Here is a 23,641-nt window from a genome sequence, read left to right as displayed (position 1 = left end):
GGGAGACACAGGCATGTCATGTCCACTATATTGTGTCCACTGGGGAGGGGAGGGGGTGCAGAGACTGATTCCAAACACCCACCCCCAACCCCAGGGACTCATTCCTGGATATAGAGGTTGCTGGGGGCAGTAGGATCATCTGCTGGGCGTGTCTCCACTACCACAGGCCTGGGGAAGGAAGAGAAAAATCTGTTTACTCATTCATTTGTTCATTCATTCATTCATTCATACATACAGTCACAAAGGACTCTACAGAGCGTGTGCCCAGCACAATGCTGGGCTTCAGCAGTGCGTGAGCAGGCACGGCTCCTGCTCTAGGGGAGCTCAGTCTGGAGCAGCAGCCCAACATGAATCAGTGAATGACGTGAGTGCAAAGCAGCGTGAGGCACACACCCAGGAAACCTAGCCCAACGGGTCGGCCAACGTGCACCTCCAAGAATGGATGCTGGAGCCTGAAAGACGTTCAGGAGGGAACTTGGTGAAAGGGCAGGGAAGAGTGTTCTGAGCAGAGAGAACAGCCTGCACAAAGGCCTTGAGGTGGGAGGGGGCTTGACAGCAGAAGTCATGGTTGTGTGGGCTGTGGCCAGGATTGGGTGTTGAACAGGTGGAGGCTGACACAGTCAGATCTGGATTTGAAAAGTCCGCCTGTGTCATGTCAAAAGATCAAAGAAGTCCTTGAAGGGGCTCTCATGGCTAAATCTGGGAGTATTTGTGCTTCCAAATAATGATACTAATAGATTACAACCCGTAGAATAAAATGGAAACTATTGAGACTATGCTGGAAGAACACACCAGCACATGTATGCAAACATACATGGTGGAGAAGGGACAGCTCTTCCTTGCAGTAGAATGCTAACCAATAAATGCAGAAGGAGTGATAAAAGTAGAAAACCACCATTTAGTAACCATCCTAATAGTAGACTCAGGCAAAAATCATCAAAGGTAAAACTAGTGTGTGGAAGTCTGATGAGGAATAGCAAATTTACAAACATCTCAACAAATCATCAGAAAAGATACGTATTAATACAAAGGAAAAAAGTGTAAATTTCTAATGGGGAACTTGGCTGACTCCACCTTGTCCAAATAACCAAGGTAACGTTGCCTGTAATGGGACAAACTGACATCTGCTTCCTGATCTGATACAATGAGGAGGACACACCATCATTACTGTGGTGTTCCTGCCCAAAACGCCTAACCTGGAAACCTCAATCAAACTTGAGGGACGTTTGGTAAAACAAATATCCCATATGCTTCAAAAGTGTCAAGGTCATGAAATGCAAAGAAAAGTCTGAAGAATTGTTTCGAGTTCAAGAAAAAATAAACATGACTCCCAAATGCAACCCATTGTCCTAGGTCATGTCCTGGACCAGAAAAAAAAAAAAGTATGATTTTTGGTTATAAAGAGCATCACTGGGACAACTGGTCAGACTTGAATGGGTGTGTGAATTAGAAGGCAGTGAGAGCTCAGTGTTAGTTCCTTGATTTTGACAGCTGTATTGTGGTTTGTAAGAGTATGTCCTTGCGTTGGTATAGGTCACATATATTGAAGTATTTAGGGATAAATGGGCATCATGTCATCATGTCTATAATTCACATGCAAATAGAAAAAATACTAAAAGTATATGAAAGAGAAGAAAAAAGCAAATGTGGTTAAAAAATAAAATATGAGGAATCTGGGTGAAGGGGATACAGAATTTTTAGTTTTATTTTTGTAACTTCTCTGAGAGTCTAAAAGTCATGTCAAAATAAAAAGCTAAAATAAAAATACAAAATGAAAATTCCCCCTCAGCTGCTGTGTTGGTGAATGGACTATAGGGGGCAGAGATGCTAGCAGGGAGACCAAGTTAGAGAATGTTCAGGCCAAAGATCCAGGTGGCTGGGGACATGTCAGGATGCCCTCTCTCCATCAGAAGCCTCCCCCTTCCCAGTCCTCTCTCCCCTACCCCAAGCTCATACCTGGGGGAGCCAAGCAGATGGAAGGTGAGGGTGGGGTCTCTCAGCTCCTGCAGCAGCTGGGGGAAAAGGTGCATGTGTCAGTGTCTAGAAGACTCCTCCCCTCTCCCTCAAAGAGAGCAGGGAGGTAGTCTCTGAAATCCTCAGGTCCAGAAATAATCAGTCTTGCTAACACCACTTATCCACTGTGTGACCTCAAGCAAGTGACTTAATCTCTCTGCACCTCAGAATAACAACCTTTGACATCATAATACCTACCTGATAGGCGACCAAAAGGATTAAGGAAAATACAAAAGCGTAAGGGCAAAGTCTGACACATAGATTTCTGTGAGCCAAGCACCATTTTTCATTCCATTTTCCAGAGGAGGAAAGTGAGGCACAGGAAGATTAGGTCATATGCCTAAGGTCATTGAGCTGGATTCCAACCCAGGCAGTCTGGTCCATGCTCTTAACCCACATATCTCTATAGTGATCCCATTTTATAGTTGGGAGACTGAGGCTCAGAGAGAAGCAAAGTCCCTTACCCAAGGTCACACGGTGGCCCTGGATGAGCACTGGACCTAAGAGAAACTGGGGTAGAGAAGGGAGACCTGTCTGAACTGACACTGGAGGAAGCTTCTCCAGGACGTCACACCCTGACTCAGTTCTCCCCATCCTTCTGATGAATGAGATGTTTGAAGGATGGACTGGGTTGTGGGTGCTGGGATGCAGGAGCTTCCCCTGTCTGAGCCTAGAGCCCACACCTGCACTCCATGCTTCCAGAAGGCTTGGAGCCGACCCCTGACCAAAGCTGGGAGGAAACCAGTGCCTGTTACCCTTGGAATTCACTTAACCCTCCAACCAGGACCCCGGGCCCTACCGTCCTTGCACATACCTATGGCCTCCACTGCTTCAGACATTTTGATCTCTGGAGTTTGAAGCCCCCGGACTGGGGCCCCCTCTGGGGTCACCAGATTCAGAGACCCTCGAAGGAGAAAGAGAGGGAGCTTTAAGAGCAGTAAGTGAGGCTTAGAAATTTACTGAGGGACCAGACAATAAGTTCAGTGTGAAAAGCAAAGCAAGACGGGCAAAGAACGGAGTTAGTGTTTCTGACAGTTACATGAAGAGGGGGTCGGAAATCCGAGATCTAGGAATAGTGAGGGAGAGGCAGAAGGGTCCTTAGCGTTCATCAACACCATCACCTTGTCTTCCTCGACCTGAGTCACTTGTACAGGTCCCTTGTGCTCTGCTTGAGAGGCGGAAGTGCAAGGACCAATTCCACCTCATTGCCCTAAACTCTGCTAGGCATCCTCTGTATCCCCAGGCAAGCAGGCTAAACCCCACCCATCACAGAGATCCTCACAACCTCCTTCTCCCACTCCCTGTCACCAATCTCACCAGTTATATATACCCAACTTTCTCCAGTCCCCTCTTAGTTCAGCCCGCTTCCCAGTTACGCTTCTGGTTAAGCACCGCCCAGCTACCCAGACCCAACGCCGCTAACCTGATAAGCCGCACCCCTCCCAGGACCTGTCCCACTCACCTGCGCTCATCTCGCCCCGCCAGCAGGAGAGCGCGCCGAAGCGCACGGCGTGGAAGAACACCGACTTCGCCGGCTGCCCGGGGCTCACGCCGATGCACACGGCGGGCAGCTCGGAGCCTGGCCCGGTCAGCAGTGAGAACACGGGCAGAGGCGTGGGTAGCGGGAAGAGCACCTGCTGCGGGCCGCTCGGGAAGGGGCGGACTCAGAGGAGGTTTGGGGCGGGGCCTGTGAGGGGCGGGGCCTTGGAAGAGAGTCGGCCTGGGGCTCCCGAAGGAGTTCCGGGGCCCTCAGTCTTGGGAGGTGCCACCTAGAAACTCGAGGGGCTGAGGCCTCAGAGGGCTTAGAAGTTGACGGGTGTGGTCTCAGAGTGGGCGTGGCTTCCACTAGGGGGCGTGCCGCCTTGGTGACAGCAAGGCCCGGCCCCCCAGGGTGCGTGGCCTCCGAGGCACCAAAGTCTTAGAGGCTCCAAGAACCTGAATAGGGTCTCCTAAGAGACCTGGCGGGGCACTGGGCCTGAAGAAGAATAAGGCCCGGGGCGAAAGGCGGGGCTTAAAGAACCGGAGGGCCTCAGAAGGAGGAGCCTCCAGGTGAGCGGGCTCTTGGGGAGATTGGGAAGAGACCTCGGGTGGAAGCCCGACTTCAAAGAGCTCTCAGCAGAAGAGTGGAAGGCCCCCGCCACAGAACCTGACAAAGTCCCCAGTGCTTACAGGCCCCCCACCCGGACCAGCAGGAACTTGTTCACGGGCTGCTACCACTGAAGCAGGACCACGGATGTCTCCAATGCCCCACACAGGAACGGGCCCCCGGAGCTGGCGCCCTCCGCTGTGGAGGTGGGGAAGGATGGGTTAGGGTCAATCCTGTCTCCCCTGCCCCGCGCCCCCAAAGGCCACACATCTTTCCCCGGGCTCTGGACACCCTGCCTTAAATCGCAAACTTCTTCAGTGGCTAGAGTCCAAGTCATGCCCCTGGCCCCGCTCCCCTCTGCATATCCACGAGATTCTCTCTCACCCACATAGCACGCCCGGCAACCTTTGGTATCCCGGAACTTAGTGGAGACCATGTCCTTCCTACAGAACAAGGTAGACGTGAGTGGGTGGTGGGTGGGAGGTGGGGGCAGGAATCAGATATTAGAGGGGTCTGTGGATCCACTGGGGTCTCGTACCTTACAAGTAGCCGGTGGGGACTGATGTGAGCAATGGGGCTTCCTGCTCTGGCCTCTTTCCGTTCCAGCAGGCCCAGGATGCTATGAGAATACAGGTGGAGGGTCTTTCCTGCAGGGTGTGTGTATTTAGGGGAAGCAGGAATTTATAGGGCACTGCACACTCCCAGGTTTCCCCATCCCTTTCCTGGGCCCCATCCCTTTGAAATGCCCAAGCCTTTAAATCTCAAGCACCTGTATTTTTTTGCTTCTCACTTAACATATTTTAAATGCCCACGAGAGGCCAGGCAGTATGCTTGGCTCTGGTTAACAATGGTGTGGATTATAAGTACGTTCCTTACCCTAGTGGTGCCTGTAGTCACTTGAGAAACTATGGACACTTAACCAGTCAGCTGAAGTTACACATATTAAAAAAGTTTAAGAAGAAATATACCTAGAGATTCTGTAAAAGTTTCTCATCCCGGATGTGATATTAATGAGCTCACAAAACCTATCTGGCTTGGTGTTTCCTCACAAATGAGAAATTCTTTACACAAAGCGTTTGTAAAACAATGACACAAAATTTTAACCTACAGCTGACTCACACTAGTTTACTAAAGTGTGGGATAAGGAGTGACATATGACCATCAAAGAAATGTAAAGACTAAATCACTATAGGAATGACCTCAAAACTGACTTGAGAGGTGGCAGTATTGTGAGCCCAATTTTACAGATGGGGAAACAGAGGCTTGGGAAGACAAAGTCTGTTGCCGCAAGTCCTACATTGAAAACGTGGCTGGGATTTGAATTGTGGGCTCTGTGGAAAGGGATCCTAAGTGTTTTTTTCAGCTGTGCCCAGCTAGCTCCCACCCCCTGACCCTTGACTCCTTAAGTATTGACCCCCCCACCGCAACCCATCCCAACAAACCCACAGCCAGACCTGAGAAAGACATGAGGACATTTTTGATGGAGAACACCCAGGTAGTCCGGCTAGAAGAGAGATGCAGAGCATGGAGGAGACAGCTCCTGTAAGACCCCAGCACCTCCCAATTCCAGCCTCCCAGCCTTGGCTCACCCGCGGTGCTGCCTGGCCCTCACCATCTCCAGCGTGGCCCCCTGATCATTTCGGTTCAGAATGAAAATGCCTTCCTCAGCTCCCAGGAGTAAGTGCTGGCCTTGAGGAACAGATATGAAGATGCTGGGACCTGCCTCATCATCGAGGACCTCCCAGGCCCCCTCATCTGACCCCAAACACGGGTACTCTGTTCCCAGCCCTGACCCTCAATTCTCTACTTGCCTCCAACACTGACATTTCCAGTCCCTGTTTTCCCAAATCTGAACTCAAACCCTGACCTTTCCCCTGGAGCCGGTCTCATTTTCCCCAGCCTCTGACCTCCCCCGTTCTGCTTATTCTTCCATCTCTGAACCCACAAATCCTGACCCTCTGTCTCCTCAATTCTGACCTCAACACTAAACATGCCTCCCGTAATAGCCCTCTAAATTCTATCCCCCCTTCTCACCAGTCTGCTCCCTAAATTATACTCCTATCTCAACACTGATCCTCAAATTCAGATGCCCTGACGTATAGCTTTTTCTGTCCAGTGTGACAGAAAGTAAATTCTATTACTGTTTCCTTAACATTTACCCTTCACTGACCTTGTCTCCACATCTTTGATCCCCAAATACTTTCCCTTTTGGCTACATTCCCATCCCTAAGTCTCCTGACCCCAATATGCTGATCTTAGCCTCTCTACCACTAACCTCCAACTGAGGTAAATGGGGTCCATCTGTCCCTAGGCTTGTACCCCAAACGCTGGCCTTTCTGCCTTATCTGACACTCCTGGCCTCCAAACTCTAATTTTTCTGGTTTTCACTCTCAAACTCATCTTCACTCTACCCATCTTTGATCCTTAAAACCCAACTGTCACCCCTAGCTCTGCCCCCGCCAGTGCTCCTCAACTCCCCCTCCCATTAAAACCCTCCCCTTGTCCCTGCATCTGCACCTCCATTAAGGACCCTCCCCATCCCCATCATATTCTCTCAGAATCTCCTGAATGCTCACCTTTGGTGGAGTGGTGTGTCAAGGCCGCCGTGCTGTGGATCCAGAGAGGGCAGCCATTGAAGAACTTTAGGAGAAGGGCACATCCCTGGGTGGGCCATAGGGGCAGGGCAGCTGCCCATCCAGCAGAAGAGAGGAGGGGACAGGAAGGTGCCCTGGTTAAGACTCTGGAGTGCCAAGGTTCATATCCTGCCTCTGCCTCCTCAAAGGTTTATGACCTTCGAAATCTACTTACCCCGCTGTGCCTCAGTTTCCCCCATTTTTAAATGGGGGACAATATCTATTTCTGTGCTATCTATCTCCATCTGTGAAGGTATACACCATGTAAAGACATGAGGTCAGGGTCTGGCACAGAGGAGTTGCTCAACAAATGTCACCTGTCATCATTATTAGTCTTCAGCCCTGCAACCCCGACCAGGCATCCCCAGCCACGATCAGCGGTGTGAGTCCTCAGCACAGCTGGCCTCACCTTTCTCTTCATCTTTTCCTTCATGGGGGGCAACATTGGGGGCTGGTCATGTTCCCGAGGGCTGGGTTCCACATTTGAAATTTCTGAGATGGGGTGGGGAAAATCAGCCCCCAAATCACCCCCCCGACCTGCCCTACCCCCACCTATGCCCACCAAGTTCCCCAGCCTGCCTTGTTACCTGCATGAGCGGTTAGGTGGGGGCTTCGGGTGGCTGCGGGAGGCTGGGGTGTGCGGGAGGGGTGGCCCACTGGCACAGCGGACCAGTACCCCTGGGCTCAGCTGCCCCTCATCCGCAGTCCCCCAAAGACCCTCGTCAGATGGAGAACGGAACTTGGGCTTTGGAAACAGAGAGGGAGAGTGGGGAAATACATGAGATGATCTCCGAGAGAGGGCACCCTGCTGTCTGCCCCTGCCAGAACTGATGCTGCATCCTGGGTCTGATCCTCCCCACAATATCCGACCACCACTCCAGCCTTCCCATCTAACCGCCCCCCCAACATCATCAACATACTCTGGCAACTAAAGGGTGAATCCTGGGTACAGCAGGAGTTTCCAAGGAAAAGCTACTCATGAGAGTTCATCAGGCTAAATATTTTGAGTCCCACACCTAGGTTCAGGGATGCCACTTCCAGATCCCTGTGGGATCATCATGATGGTCCTCCAGGACTTCAAGAGACCTAGTGTCCTAGACTCCAGCCCTGGAGAGCTCGGTATCCCAGCATCTGTGGACCCTTGCCTCCTGGCCCCAGCCCCCCAGCTGTGGCCCAGGACCTAACTATGGGGGGTAGAGGAGGAGGTATGTCTTCTGCGAGGGTGGGGCTGAAACACACAGATGGGTTAAGTGGGGAAAGAGGGTTTTGGGAGCAAGAACTGGGGTGGGTTAGGGCTGGAAGTCTGAGCTCAGGAGGGCCAGGATGTGACTCTGTCTGGGCTGGAGCTGAGGGTTAAAGGACTAATAACCATGACGATCTTAGTAACAGAAACACTTGGGTATCAGTGTTGACAGTGCATTAGGTCTCTGCATCATCAAAGCCACCTAGTCACACAGGTCCTATGAGCTCCTGGGGGTCGGGTTCTCACTTGGTGCAGGGCACGCCGCATGGGAGCCTATTACAGATGAGATGTGTGGAATGGATCTCCCGCAGGCCTGTGGCTGAGGGAGATGGGGACCTGGGTTGATTCCTGGGGTTGAGGTTGAGTTCTGGGCCTGAGGGTCTGGAGGGGGAAGAATTCCCAGGGGCTGAGATTCAGTCTGAGTTTGGGTGAGAAGATAAAGAAAGATGAGGTCAGGTGTTGGGGGTTATGGCTGCATTTGAGGTCTGGGTGTTGGAGCAACATCTAGGAGGAGCTGGGGACTTGGATGTGGCAGGGGGTCCAGGGTTGAGTTGCGGTGAGGTTAGGGGTCAAGGGTTGGTGGGGAGGAAAGTGGGGGCTCTTCTGTACCAAGAGAGATGTTGGGATTTCTTCCCTGCTGGTGATTGTTTCCACAAGCTGTATGAGGACCAGCTTAGCTGAGACACCCACAGCTGGCCCTTCACTCCCACTTCAAGTGCCTTATTCTTACAGCAAGCCCCTTAGTCCCCAAATCCCTCCTCCCAAGGCTGCTGGGGGAGAGGTGGCCATGTGCTGTAGAAATAAAGTCTGTGCTACTTCCCTGATGTTGTACTGGATCGTTGAAATTTGGGGGGCGTCAGTAGGCATCCAGGAATTCGGCATTCCTCCCCTTCCCCCAGAAATCCAAGATGACAGCAGAGGGTAAAATCACGTTTATTTGTAGACACAGGCATGTCATGACCACTATACTGTGTCCACTGGGGAGGGGAGGGGGTGCAGAGACTGATTCCTAACACACACCCCCAACCCCAGGGACTCATTCCTGGATATATAGGTTGCTGGGGGCAGTAGGATCATCTGCTGGGCGTGTCTCCACTACCACAGGCCTTGGGAAGGAAGAGAAAAATCAATTTACTCATTCATTTGTTCATTCATTCATTCATTCATTCATTCATACATTCACAAAGGAGTCTACAGAGGGTGTGCCAGCACAATGCTGGGCTTCAGCAGTGCGTGAGCAGGCACGGCTCCTGCTCTAGGGGAGCTCAGTCTGGAGCAGCAGCCCAACATGAATCAGTGAATGACGTGAGTGCAAAGCAGCGTGAGGCACACACCCAGGAAACCTAGCCCAACGGGTCGGCCAACGTGCACCCCGAAGAATGGATGCTGGAGCCTGAAAGACGTTCAGGAGGGAACTTGGTGAAAGGGCAGGGAAGAGTGTTCTGAGCAGAGAGAACAGCCTGCACAAAGGCCTTGAGGTGGGAGGGGGCTTGACAGCAGAAATCATGGTTGTGTGGGCTGTGGCCAGGATTGGGTGTTGAACAGGTGGAGGGTGACACAGTCAGATCTGGATTTCAAAAGACCCCTGTGCCATGTCAAAAGTTCAAAGAAGTCTTTGAAGGGGCTCTCGATGGCTATAACTGGGAGAATTTGTGCCTCAAAATAATGATACTAATACATTACAACCCATAGAATAAAATGGAAACTATTGAGACTATGCTGGAAGAACACACCAGCACATGTATGCAAACATACATGGTGGAGAAGGGACAGCTCTTCCTTGCAGTAGAATGCTAACTAATACATTTAGAAGGAGTGATAAAAATAGAAAATCACCATTTATTAACCATCCTAATAGTAGACTCAGGCAAAAATCATCAATGGTAAAACTAGTGGGTGGAAGTCTGATGAGGAATAGCAAATTTATAAAGATCTCAACAAATCATCAGAAAAGATACTTATTAATATAAAGGGAAAAAGAGTAAATTTATAACAGGGAACTTGGTTGACTCCACCTTGTCCAAATAACCAAGGTAACGTTGCCTGTAATGGGACAAACTGACATCTGCTTCCTGATCTGATGCACTGAGGAGGACACACCATCATTTCTGTGGTGTTCTTGCCCAAAACGCCTAACCTGGAAACCTCAAACAAAACTGAGGGACGTTTGGTGAAACAAATTTCCTGTATGCTTCACAAGTATCAAGGTCATGAAATACAAAGAAAAGTGTGAAGAATTGATTCGTGTTAAAGAATAAATAAACATGACTCCCAAATGCAACCCATTGTCCTAGGTAATGTCCTGGACCAGAAAAAAAAAAAAAGTATGATTTTTGGTTATAAAGAGCATCACTGGGACAACTGGTCAGACTTGAATGGGTGTGTGAATTAGAAGGCAGTGAGAGCTCAGTGTTAGTTTCTTGATTTTGACAGCTGTATGGTGGTTTGTAAGAGTATGTCCTTGCGTTGGTATAGGTAACATGTATTGAAGTATATAGGGATAAATGGGAATCAGTCATCATGTCTATAATTCATATGCAAGTAGAAAAATAACTAAACGTATATGAAAGAGAAAAAAAAGCAAATGTGGTTAAAAAATAAAATATGAGGAATCTGGGTGAAGGGGATACAGAATTTTTAGTTTTATTTTTGTAACTTCTCTGAGAGAATAAATGTCATGTCAAAATAAAAAGCTAAATTAAAAATACAAAATGAAAATTCCCCCTCAGCTGCTGTGTTGGGGATTGGACTATAGGGGGCAGAGATGCTAGCAGGGAGACCAAGTGAGTGAATGTTCAGGCCAAAGATCCAGGCGGCTGGGGACATGTCAGGATGCCTTCTCTACATCCGAAGCCTCCCCCTTTCCAGTCCTCTCTCCCCTACCCCAAGCTCATACCTATGGGAGCCAAGCAGACGGAAGGTGAGGGTGGGGTCTCTGAGTTCCTGCAGCAGCTGGGGGAAAAGTTGCATGTGTCAGTGTCTAGAAGACTCCTCCCCTCTCCCTCAAAGAGAGCAGGGAGGTAGACTCTGAAATCCTCAGGTCCAGAAATAATCAGTCTTGCTAACAACACGTATCCACTGTGTGACCTCAAGCAAGTGACTTAATCTTTCTGCACCTCAGAATACCAACCTTTGACATCATAATACCTACCTGATAGGCGACCAAAAGGATTAAGTAAAATACAAAAGCATAAGGGCAATGTCTGACACATAGTGTTCTGTGAGCCAAGCACCATTTTTCATTCCATTTTCCAGAGGAGGAAAGTGAGGCACAGGAAGATTAGGTCATATGCCTAAGGTCATTGAGCTGGATTCCAACCCAGGCAGTCTGGTCCATGCTCTTAACCCACATATCTCTATAGTGATCCCATTTTATAGTTGGGAGACTGAGGCTCAGAGAGAAGCAAAGTCCATTACCCAAGGTCACACACTGGTCCTGCATGAGCCCTGGACCTAAGAGACACTGGGGGTAGAGAAGGGAGACCTGTCTGAACTGAGACTGGAGGAAGCTTCTCCAGGACTTCACACCCTGACTCAGTTCTCCCCATCCTTCTGATGAATGAGATGTTTGAAGGAGGGACTGGGTTGTGGGTGCTGGGATGCAGGAGCTTCCCTTGTCTGAGCCTAGAGCCCACACCTACACTCCATGCTTCCAGCAGGGTTGGAGCCAACCCCTGACCATAGCTGGGAGGAAATCAGTGCCTGTTACCCTTGGATTTCACTTAACCCTCCAACCAGGACCCCGGGCCCTACCATCCTTGCACGTACCTGCGGCCTCCACTGCTTCAGTCATGGGGATCTCTGGAGTTCGAAGCCCCCGGACTGGGGCCCCCTCTGGAGTCACCAGCTTCAGAGACCCTCGAAGGAGATAGAGAGGGAGCTTTAAGAGCAGTAAGTGAGGCTTAGAAGGTTACCGAGGGACCAGACAATAAGTTCAGTGTGAAAAGCAAAGAGAGACGGGCAAGGACCGGAGTTAGAGTTTCTGAGAGTTACATGATGTGGGGGTCGGAAATCCGAGATCTAGGAATAGTGAGGGAGAGCCAGAAGGGTCCTTAGCGTCCATCAACACCATCACCTTGTCTTCCTCGACCTGAGTCACTTGTACTGGTCCCTTGGGCTCTGGTGGAGAGGCGGAAGTGCAAGGTCCAATTCCACCTCATTCCCCTATACTCTGCTAGGCATCCTCTGTATCCCCAGGCAAGCAGGCTAAACCCCACCCATCACAGAGTTCCTCACACCCTCCTTCTCCCCCTCCCCGTCATCCATCTCACCAGTTATATATACCCAACGTTCTCCAGTCCCCTCTTAGTTCAGCCCGCTTCCCAGTTACGCTTCTGGTTAAGCACCGCCCAGCTACCCAGACCCAACGCCGCTAACCTGATAAGCCGCACACCTCCCAGGACCTGTCCCACTCACCTGCGCTCATCTCGCCCCGCCAGCAGGAGAGCGCGCCGAAGCGCACGGCGTGGAAGAACACCGACTTCGCCGGCTGCCCGGGGCTCACGCCGATGCACACGGCGGGCAGCTCGGAGCCTGGCCCGGTCAGCAGTGAGAACACCGGCAGAGGCGTGGGTAGCGGGAAGAGCACCTGCTGCGGGCCGCTCGGGAAGGGGCGGACTCAGAGGAGGTTTGGGGCGGGGCCTGTGAGGGGCGGGGCCTTGGAAGAGAGTCGGCCTGGGGCTCCCGAAGGATTTCCGGAGCCCTCAGTCTTGGGAGGTGCCACCTAGAAACTTGAGGGGCTGAGGCTTCAGAGGGCTTAGAAGTTGAGGGGTGTGGTCTCAGAGTGGGCGTGGCTTCCACTAGGGGGCGTGCCGCCTTGGTGACAGCAAGGCCGGGCCCCCCAGGGGGCGTGGCCTCCGAGGCACCAAAGTCTTAGAGGCTCCAAGAACCTGAATAGGGTCTCCTAAGAGACCTGGCGGGGCACAGGGCCTGAAGAAGAATTAGGCCCGGGGCGAAGGGCGGGGCTTAGAGAACCGGAGGGCCTCAGAAGGAGGAGCCTCCAGGAGAGCAGGCTCTTGGGGAGATTGGGAAGAGACCTCGGGTGGAAGCCCGACTTCAAAGAGCTCTCAGCAGAAGAGTGGAAGGCCCCCGCCACAGAACCTGACAAAGTCCCCAGTGCTTACAGGCCCCCTATCCGGACCAGCAGGAACTTGTTCACGGGCTGCTACCACTGAAGCAGGACCACGGATGTCTCCAATGCCCCACACAGGAACGGGCCCCCGGAGCTAGCGCCCTCCGCTGTGGAGGTGGGGAAGGATGGGTTAGGGTCAATCCTGTCTCCCCTGCCCCGCGCCCCCAAAGGCCACACATCTTTCCCCGGGCTCTGGACACCCTGCCTTAAATCGCAACCCTCTTCAGTGGCTAAAGTCCAAGTCATGCCCCTGGCCCCGCTCCCCTCTGAATATCCACGAGATTCTCTCTCACCCACATAGCACGCCTGGCAACCTTTGGTATCCTGGATCTTAGTGGAGACCATGTTCTTCCTGCAGAACAAGGTAGGCGTGAGTCGGGGTGGGGGTGGGGGTAGGGGCAGGAATCAGATAGTAGAGGGTTCTGTGGTTCCACTGGGGTCTCCTGCCTTGCTAGGAGCCGATCGGGACTGATGTGAGCAGTGGGGCTTCCTGCTCTGGCCTCTTTCCTTTCCAGGAGGACCAGGATGCTATGAGAAGACAGGTGGGGGGACTTTCGTGCAGGGTGTGTGTATTTAGGGGAAGCAGGAATTTATAGGGCAATGCACACTCCCAGCTTTCCCCATCCCTTCCCTGGGCCCCATCCCTTTGAAATGCCCAAGTCTTTAAATCTCAAGCACGTGTATTTCTTCGCTTCCCACTTAACATATATTAAATGCCCACGGGAAGCCAGGCAGTTTGCTTGGCTCTGGTGAACAATGGTGCCTAAAATAAGTATGTTCCTAACCCTAGTGGTGCCTGTCGTCACATGAGAAACTATGGACACTTAACCAGTCAGCTGAAGTTACACATATTACAAAATTTTAAGAAGAAACATACCTAGAGATTCTGTAAAAGTTTCTCATCCCACATGTGATATTAATGAGCTCACAAATCCTATCTGGCTTGGTGTTTCCTCACAAATGAGAAATTCTTTACACAAAGCGTTTGTAAAACAATGACACAAAATTTTAACCTACAGCTCACTCACTCTAGTTAATAAAATCTGGGATAAGTTCTGTCATATGACCATCAAAGAAATGTAAAGACTAACTCATTGTAGGAATACCTCAAAACTGACTTGAGAGGTGGCAGTATTGTGAGCCCCATTTTACAGATGGGGAAACAGAGGTTTGGGAATCGAAAGTCTCTTGCCCAAAGTCCTAAATCTAAAACGTGGCTAGGATTTGAATTGTGGGCTCTGTGGAAGGGGATCCTAAGTGATTTTTTCCAGCTGTGCCCAGCTAGCTCCCACCCCCTGACACTTGACTCCTTAAGTTCTGAACCCCCCACTCCAACCCATCCCTACCAACCCACAGCCAGACCTGAGAGAGACATGAGGACATTGTTGATGGAGTACACCCAGGTAGTCCGGCTAGAAAGAGCTGCAGAGCAAGGAGGAGACAGCTCCTGTAAGACCCCAGCAAATCCCAATTCCAGCCTCCGACCCTTGGCTCACCCGCGGAGCTGCCTGGCCCTCACCATCTCCAGCGTGGCCTCCTGATCATTTCGGTTCAGAATGAAAATGCCTTCCTCAGCTCCCAGGAGTAAGTGCTGGTCTTGGGGAACAGATATGAAGAAGCTGGGACCTGCCTCATCATCGAGGACCTCCCAGGCCCCCTCATCTGACCCCAAACACGGGTACTCTGTTCCCAGCCCTGACCCTCAATTCTCTACTTGCCTCCAACACTGACATTTCCAGTCCCTGTTTTCCCAAATCTGAACTCAAACCCTGACCTGTTCCCTGGAGCCGGTCTCATTCTCCCCAGCCTCTGACCTCCCCCGTTCTGCTGGTTCTTCCATCTCTGACCCACAAATCCTGACCCTCTGTCTCCTCAATTCTGACCTCAACACTAAACATGCCTCCCGTAATAGCCCTCTAAATTCTATCCCCCCTTCTCACCAGTTTGCTCCCTAAATGCTACTCCTATCTCAACACTGATCCTCAAATTCAGATGCCCTGACGTATAGCTTTTTCTGTCCAGTGTGACAGAAAGTAAATTCTAATACTGTTTCCTTAACGTTTACCCTTCACTGACCTTGTCTCCACATCTTTGATCCCCAAATACTTTCCCTTTCGGCTACATTCTAATCCCTAAAACTCCTGACCCCATAATGCTGATCTTCGCCTCTCTGCCACTAACCTCCAACTGAGGTAAATGGGGTCCATCTGTCCCTAGGCTTGTACTCCAAACGCTGGCCTTTCTGCCTTATCTGACACTCCTGGCCTCCAAACTCTAATTTTTCTGGTTTTCACCCTCAAACTCATCTTCACTCTACCCATCTTTGATCCTTAAACCCCAACTGTCACCCCTGGCTCTGCCCCCAACACAGCTCGTCCACTCCAACCCCATTAAGACCCTCCCCTTGTCTCTGCATCTGTACCTCCATTAAGGACCCTCCCCATCCCCATCACATACTCTGAGACTCTCCTGAATGCTCACATTTGTTGGAGGGGTGTGTCGAAGCCGCCGTGCTGTGGATCCGGAGAGGGCAGCCATTGAACAACTTTAGGAGAAGGGCACAACCCTGGGGGGGCCATAGGGGCAGAGCAGCAGCCCATCCAGCAGAAGAGAGGAGGGGACAGGAAGGTGCCCTGGTTAAGACTCTGGAGAGCCAAGGTTCATATCCTGCCTCTGCCTCCTCAAAGGTTTATGACCTTCGAAATCTACTTACCCCGCTGTGCCTCAGTTTCCCCATTTTGAAATGGGAGACAATGTCTAACTCTGTGCTATCTAACTCCATCTGTGAAGGCATATATCATGTAAAGACATCAGGTCAGTGTCTGGCACAGAGGAGTTGCTCAACAAATGTCACCTGTCATCATTATTAGTCTTCAGCCCCGCAACCCCAACCAGGCATCCCCAGCCCCGATCAGAGGTGTGAGTCCTCAGCACAGCTGGCCTCACCTTTCTCTTCATCTTTTCCTTCATGGGGGGCAACAGCGGGGGCTGGTCAGGCTCCCGGAGGGCTGGGTTCCAGAGTGAAGGTTCTGAGATGGGGTGGGGAAAGTCAGCCCCCAAAGCACACCCTGCTCTGCGCAACCCCCACATCTGCCCACCTCCTACCCCCGCCTGCCCTGTTACCTGCATGAGCGGTTAGGTGGGGGCTTCGGGTGACTGCGGGAGGCTTAAGTTGGGGTGTGTGGCGGGAGGCCCACTGGCACAGTGGACCAGTACTCCTGGGCTCAGCTGCCCCTCATCCGCAGTCTCCCCAGGACCCTCGACAGATGGAGAACGGAACTTGGGCTTTGGAAACAGAGAGGGAGTGTGGGAAAATACATGAGATGATCTCTGAGAGAGGGCACCCTGCAGTATGCCCCTGCCAGAACTGATGCTTCATCCTGGGTCTGACCCTCCCCACAATATCCGACCACCACTCCAGCCTTCCCATCTAACCGCCCCCCCAACAACATCAACATATTCTGGCAAATAAAGGGTGAAACCTGGGTACAGCAGGAGTTTCCAAGGAAAAACTACTGATGAGTGTATATCAGGCTAATTATTTTGAGTCCCACACCTAGGTTCAGGGATCCCACTTCCAGATCCCTGTGGGATCATCATGATGGTCCTCCAGGACTTCAAGTGACCTAGTGTCCTAGACTCCAGCCCTGGAGAGCTCGGTATCCCAGCATCTGTGGACCCTTGCCTCCTGGACCTAGCCCCCCAGCTGTGGCCCAGGACCTAACTATGGGGGGTAGAGGAGGAGGTATGTCTTCTGCGAGGGTGGGGCTGAAACACACAGATGGGTTAAGTGGGGAAAGAGGGTTTTGGGAGCAAGAACTGGGTTGGGGTAGGGCTGGAAGTCTGAGCTCATGATGGCCAGGATTTGACTGTGTCTGGGCTGGAGCTGAGGGTGAAAGGACTAATAACCATGACAATCATAGTAACAGCAACACTTGGATATCAGTGTTTATATTGCATTAGGTCTCTGCATCATCACAACCACCTAGTAACACAGGTCCTATGAGCTCCTGGTGGTCGGGTTCTCCCTTGGTGCCGGTCATGACGCATGGGAGCCTACTACAGACGAGATGTGTGGAATGGATCTCCCGCAGGCCTGTGGCTGAGAGAGATGGGGACCTGGGTTGATTCCTGGGGTTGAGGTTGAGTTCTGGGACTGAGGGTCTGGAGGGGGCAGAATTCCCAGGGGCTGAGATTCAGTCTGAGTTTGGGTGAGAAGATAAAGAAAGATGAGGTCAGGGGTTGGGGGTTATGGCTGCAGTTGAGGTCTGGGTGTTGGAGCAACATCTAGGAGGAGCTGGGGACTTGGATGTGGCAGGGGGTCCAAGGTTGAGTTGGGGTGAGGTTAGGGGTCAAGGGTTGGTGGGGAGGAGAGTGGGGGCTGGTCTGTACCAAGAGAGATGTTGGGATTTCTTCCCTGCTGGTGATTGTTTCCACAAGCTGTATGAGGACCAGCTTAGCTGAGACACCCACAGGTGGCCCTTCACTCCCACTTCAAGTGCCTTATTCTTACAGCAAGCCACTTAGTCCCCAAATCCCTCCTCCCAAGTCTGCTTGGGGAGAGGTGACCATGTGCTGTAGAAATAAAGTCTGTGCTACTTCCCTGATGTTGTACTGGATCATTGAAATTTGGGGGGCGTCAGTAGGCATCCAGGAATTCGGCACTCCTCCCCTTCCCCCAGAAATCCAAGATGACAGCAGAGGGTAAAATCACGTTTATTGGGAGACACAGGCATATCATGACCACAATATTGTGTCCACTGTGGAGGGGAGGGTGTACAGAGACTGATTCCTAACACACACCCCCAACCCCAGGGACTCATTCCTGGATATAGAGGTTGCTGGGGGCAGTAGGATCATCTGCTGGGCGTGTCTCCACTACCACAGGCCTGGGGAAGGAAGAGAAAAATCAGTTTACCCATTTATTTGTTCATTCATTCATTCATTCATTCATACATTCACAAAGAAGTCTACAGAGTGTGTGCCAGCACAATGCTAGGCTTCAACAGTGCGAGAGCAGGCAGGGCTCCTGCTGTCGAGGAGCTCAGTCTGGAGAAGCAGCCAGACATGAATCAGTGAATGACGTGAGTGCTGGGTACTAGGATGTGGCAGGGGCTCCAGGGTTGAGTTGGGGTGAGGTTAGGGGTGAAGGGTTGGTGGGGAGGAGAGTGGGGGCTGGTGTGGGAGGGTCAGGGTTAGGGTGAAGGTAGGTGTGGGTACTGAGTGTCCAGCCAGGGGTCACGGCTGAGTGGTGGAAGGAAAGCAGGGGCTGAGGTTGGGGTCATGGATGGTGGGGCTTGGTGGGGTCTGTGGCACTCTCTCACATGTCCACGTTGTCGTAGTCATCTTCGGACTCTGACAGGTTCCTCCTGAGGAGGGACAGGCATGAGCCTCGGGCGGTCCCCACACATATCCCAGCCCCCCTCCCACGCTGAGGGTCCCTGACCTAGGACTGCTGCTCTTGAAGCTTCCAGGGGGTTGTAAGCGAGCCTGTGGGATAGGAAAGGGTCAGCAGTGGCCCAGGGGTAGGGGAGGGCGGCGGGGCAGTGGGGAGGCATCTCACCTTGTCAGCTGTGGGTCTGGACTACATGCCTCTGAGCATCATGAACTCTATGTGCCGCCATGGGGTTTGGGGTGGGGTGGTATGCAGGTGACACACAGTGAGCTGGGGACATGGATTCGGGAATAGAAAGAATAGAACTGGGGTGTGGGTGTGGTCTGCAGCCAGGATCTTAGGACTGGAGCTGTCCCTTCAGGGGAGGGATCTTGGTTTACAGGGGTCTCATTTTGGGGTCAAGATTTGTGATCAGGGCGATGGGGGCTCAACATGGTTATAGAGTGTTTGTTTTTAGATTCCACTTGGGTATCTGGGATCAGAATAAGGTTTCTGAGGTCTCTGGGAGTCCTGGTGGTTATAGGAAATTTTATGGGTTCCGTGTGCAGAGTGGAGAGGTAGGGGTCTCTAGAATCATTTTGTAGATGAGGTTCTCTGGGGCCTCTTGTGGGATCAGATGGTAATGGGGGGCCTCTGAGGGTCTGTTTAGAAGTGAGGAGGATCTCTGGGGTCTCTGGCAATCTGATGAGGGGATTACAAGGGTCTCCAAAGCTTAAGGATTCTCTACTGACGACAGCAGTTCGCAACTGGGATCCCCACAGAGCTGGATCGATGGGTGGATCAGATCCGCCGAGGGATGGCGGGGGGTAGCTGGGCAGAGCGGCAGCCGCGTCAGGCCCACCGGCCTCCAGCAGCCCAGTCTGGAGCCCTCGGCTCTCCCGTAACCTCTGTGCCCCCAGCTCTGTGCCAAGCCCCCCATGCTCCCTGGCTTTTCTCCTTCTAAGAGAGGCAACAAGGGGACACCCCAGGCAGGGGAGCAGCCTGAGCAAAGGTGGGGACCGTCCAGTGCTTTTGTCATCCAAGCAAGGCCCACTCACCTCAGGCTCCTCATCTTCAATCTCGCCAACAGCTGCCCCCTTCCCTGGGTTCCTCAGTTTGTCAAGAAGCTCTAGGATCAGGCCTCTGTTTAGCCCAGGCTGGGACAACAGTCGGTGCTGGGGGTGGGAGGAGGAGGCGGTCAGCAGACAGAGGGCTGGGCTGCAGGGAGAGGGCTGGCACAGGGGCTTGAGAACCCATCTAAGGGAATCTGGCGGTGAAGGTGCCAATAGAGGAAGAAGGCGGGGAAGTCTGGGCAGCTGCCACCTGGGGGATTCTGAGGTGTCTGAAGGGATCAGACGAATTTAGAGAAGTTGGAGAATTCCAGAGGTGTCTCGGGTGTCCCCTGGAATTCCAGAGAACCCCCAGGAATGGGTCCTGAAGCCGTTGGCAACTTGTGAGGTTTTAGAACTCAGCATATCTTGGGGGAAAGGTCTGGGGTACAATTTGGAGGGTCTTGGAAGGCGGAGCCCTGGGGATTTCAGAGGGAGCAGGGACTTTGAAAGGGCCATAGGCGTTCTGTGGAATAAAATCATCAGTGTTCTAGGGAGCCGAGGGAGGCCCTGGGGGGGTTCTCACAGGGGGTGAGTTTGGGAAGGCGGCTCAGGGAGGGGAGGTTTACACTGAGCATCTTGGTGGCGCCAGGTCATTTCTTGGCGCTCTTGGTGAGGGTGACTTTGACGAAGATGTGGAAGGCAGCCGACCTTGGGAAGAAAAAGGCAAGTACTGGGGGAGGGTACAGTTCAAGTGTTAGAGCGCATGCTTAGCATGCAGGAAGCCCTAGGTTCAACCCCCTCCTCTAAAAGTAAATAAATAAATAAATAACCCCCCCAAAAGGCAAGTTCTGGGCTGAGGGGACCAGAGACCCTCCCATCAGACCATCAGCCCTGACTCTGCCCTCTCTCCCCCGCCTTCCCATGACTCTCTCCTACCATTTGCCTTTTTCCTTTAGCCGAGGAGGCTGATAGCCACTCTTGGTCATGCGGAAGAGAATTCTAGAAAGCAAGGACAGAACATGGGATTCAGACTTCTCTGTGGAGGTCAGATCTCACGATGTGAGGGACCCCCGATGGCACTGTGGTCAGGAGAGAGCAGTGAGGGTCAGGAGGAGAATGAGGGGTATGTTTTACGATGCATAGGACGCCACTTCCAGGGGATGCTGCTCATCATGTTACAGAGTTGCAGAGGGTTCGGGGGAGCCTCAAGGCAGGACTCCCTGCACTGGGGGCTCCTGGTGTGGACTGGAGAAAATGCTTTCTGGGTTGAGGTTCTCGGGTTGGGCTCGAAGGGAGAGGGATCCCCTGTAGGGGGGTCTTGATGTGGGGAAGCAGGCGGGGGTGGTGTTCAGGGTCAGAGTCGAGTGGGATCTCTGGGACCAGGGGACCTGCCACATCTGCCTACCTGAGAGGGTGAACGTGAAAGAGTGGTGGCTGTAGCTCGGCTAATTCCATGTCTGTGATGCCCAGAGACCAGATGTCACACAGCTAGTTGTATCCCCCCTTCAGGGCCACGGCCGCCACTTCCGGAGCCATCCTAGGGGCAGAGACCCTCAGAGAGCCAGGGGTGACATGATGAAGGGGAGGGGAGACTCCTAGGTAGGGGGTGGGGGGACAGGAGAGAGACAGGGAGCGAGCCGGAGAATGGGACACAGAGAGAGTTGGATGCAGACACAAAGAGGCAGAGAGACAGAAGTAAACACGGAGAGAGGTAAAGACAGAGAGTCAGAGATAGACTAGAAAACATAGACAGAGAGAGGCAAAGAGACAGGGAGAGCCACAGACTGAAACAGACAGAAAAGACAGCCACGGATAGGTATGGAGAGACAGAGATCAGGATCAAAATCAACACAAACACTGAGAAAAACACGTGGAGGGGAGACATGCACAGAAAGACCTAGGGAAATGGAAAACTCAAGGGAGAGCCACAGAGTACACAGAACGCTCAACAGAGAAAGGCAGAGGAAGGGCAAAAAGGCAGGATGGAGATTGCCAGAGATCCATGGTGGGGAAAGCCGCTGCCCATCACCACCAACCCCGCACCACCCCTGGCTGCCAGCCAGGCACCCCTCACCAGTAGGGTGTCCCAATGAAAGAGAGGCGTCGAGCCAGTTTGGCCCCGATCTGGGCCGATATACCAAAGTCAGCTGGAGGCAGATGGAGAGACATACTGACCTAGGGTCCCTGTCCCCTCTGGCTCCCAGCCAGTCCCCCTCCCCACCCCCACCAGCCACACTCACCCAGTCTGACCTCCCCAGGGTCGTTGATGGGGATGTTGGTTCCCTGGGGAAGAGTTGGGGGATCAGAGGCTGTCACAGACACCCCTCCCTCCTGCCAGCCCAACTCTGCCTCTGCTCCCTGGTCACACACTGCCTGAGCCCTCCAAATACCACTACCATCTCCCAGAGGCCCCACCCACCAAGGCTACTTTTCTGCCCCTAGATCACCTTGATGTCCCGGTGTATCTTCTTCTGTGAGTGTAGATAGGCCAGTCCCTGGGGAGGAGGATGGAGAGTGGGGCTGTGAGTGTTCTGGGGGTGTGAGCAGAGCCCTGCCCCCACCCAGACCCACCAAGCATCCCCTCACATGGAGCACTTCCCGGCAGACATAGCTGATCTGGAGCTCTGACAGGCGGCCTGTGACTGCAAAGGTCACCCCGGCATGGTGTCAGATGGGGACCAGGAAACCTGGCCCCAGGAGCCCCTGGCTGCCACCCACACCACGTACCACATGGGGAGGGGGTAACATGAGGGGACAAGGAATGGTCAGCAAAAGAGAGAGGCAGCGATACAGGGAACCAGAGGCCAGAGGGAGATAGATTCATTCAACCGACTACACATTTACTGTGTGCCAGGTGCCGAGGTAGGCAATGGGGACACAGCTGTGGACATAGAGACAGAGATCCCCACCCTCGTGGAGAGAATATTCCAGTGGGGGATACGGACAGTAGACAAGAGAAAAGGAGAAAGAAACAGTATGTGAGATGCGAATAAATAGAAAAAACAAAAGCAAGAAAAGACAACAGGAAATACGTGTAGGAAGGGGTATGACGTTTCATACTGGGTGATCAGCGAAGGCAACTCTGAGAAGGTGACGGGGTTGAGGATGGGAGCATTCCCACTCAACGTGAACAAGATGAGCAAGTGCAAAGGCCCGGAGGTAGGAAAGTGCCTGGTGGGCCTGAAAAGTGGCAAAGTGGGCGGAGTGGAGAGAAGGTGGGTCAGCCTGGGGTGGTTGTGGGCATCAGACTCGAGTGCTGTGATGCGAAATTTGGGCTCATTGTTGGAGGGAAATGGAAGGCTTGGGAGGGCTCTGAGCAGGAGGTGATGTGACTTTGTTAAAATGAGGAAAGTCAGAGGGAGACAGAGACAGGGACAGAAAATCAGAAACAGATCCAAACTGAGGCAGACATGGAGCGAGCTGGGCAGAGACCAAGAAGTGGCAAAACAGACACATTGAGAAAGAGAGATTCAGAGGGGACAATATAGACACAGACAGAGAGGGCACAGAGCAGGTCTGACAGCTGGTGATGTGAGTCACTTCCCCTCTGTGGGCCTCAGATTCCCCGCCTAGGACTTCCTAATGAATTCCTTCCTTTCCTGAGCTTTGTGGAGACTGGGAGATGGTCAGAGACAGAGGTGCACATCAGAAATCCAGAAGTGACTGTCACCTTGTCTACCTCGACCTGAGTCACTTGTACTGGTCCCTTGGGCTCTGGTGGAGAGGCGGAAGTGCAAGGTCCAATTCCACCTCATTCCCCTATACTCTGCTAGGCATCCTCTGTATCCCCAGGCAAGCAGGCTAAACCCCACCCATCACAGAGTTCCTCACACCCTCCTTCTCCCCCTCCCCGTCATCCATCTCACCAGTTATATATACCCAACGTTCTCCAGTCCCCTCTTAGTTCAGCCCGCTTCCCAGTTACGCTTCAGGCTAAGCACCGCCCAGCTACCCAGACCCAACGCCGCTAACCTGATAAGCCGCACCCCTCCCAGGACCTGTCCCACTCACCTGCGCTCATCTCGCCCCGCCAGCAGGAGAGCGCGCCGAAGCGCACGGCGTGGAAGAACACCGACTTCGCCGGCTGCCCGGGGCTCACGCCGATGCAC

At 52.6% G+C, this 23,641-nt stretch overlaps 1 long non-coding RNA gene and 1 pseudogene across 1 annotated transcript; both read right to left on the bottom strand.

Annotated features, from left to right (window-relative positions):
• Window positions 1-29: 29 nt before the first annotated feature.
• On the bottom strand, window positions 30-23,553 carry LOC105104487 (mitogen-activated protein kinase kinase kinase kinase 1-like; annotated as a pseudogene).
• LOC135320960 (uncharacterized) lies at window positions 8,939-11,906 on the bottom strand. The gene is made up of 3 exons (XR_010380326.1): window positions 11,744-11,906; window positions 10,872-10,927; window positions 8,939-9,081 (listed from the first exon to the last, which is right to left on the bottom strand). It is a non-coding gene; the product is annotated as an uncharacterized LOC135320960 (long non-coding RNA).
• Window positions 23,554-23,641: the final 88 nt, after the last annotated feature.

Source organism: Camelus dromedarius, unplaced genomic scaffold (assembly GCF_036321535.1).
Source record: "Camelus dromedarius isolate mCamDro1 unplaced genomic scaffold, mCamDro1.pat HAP1_SCAFFOLD_45, whole genome shotgun sequence".
NCBI lineage: Eukaryota > Metazoa > Chordata > Mammalia > Artiodactyla > Camelidae > Camelus > Camelus dromedarius.
This window is presented reverse-complemented; position numbering and strand designations above follow the sequence as displayed.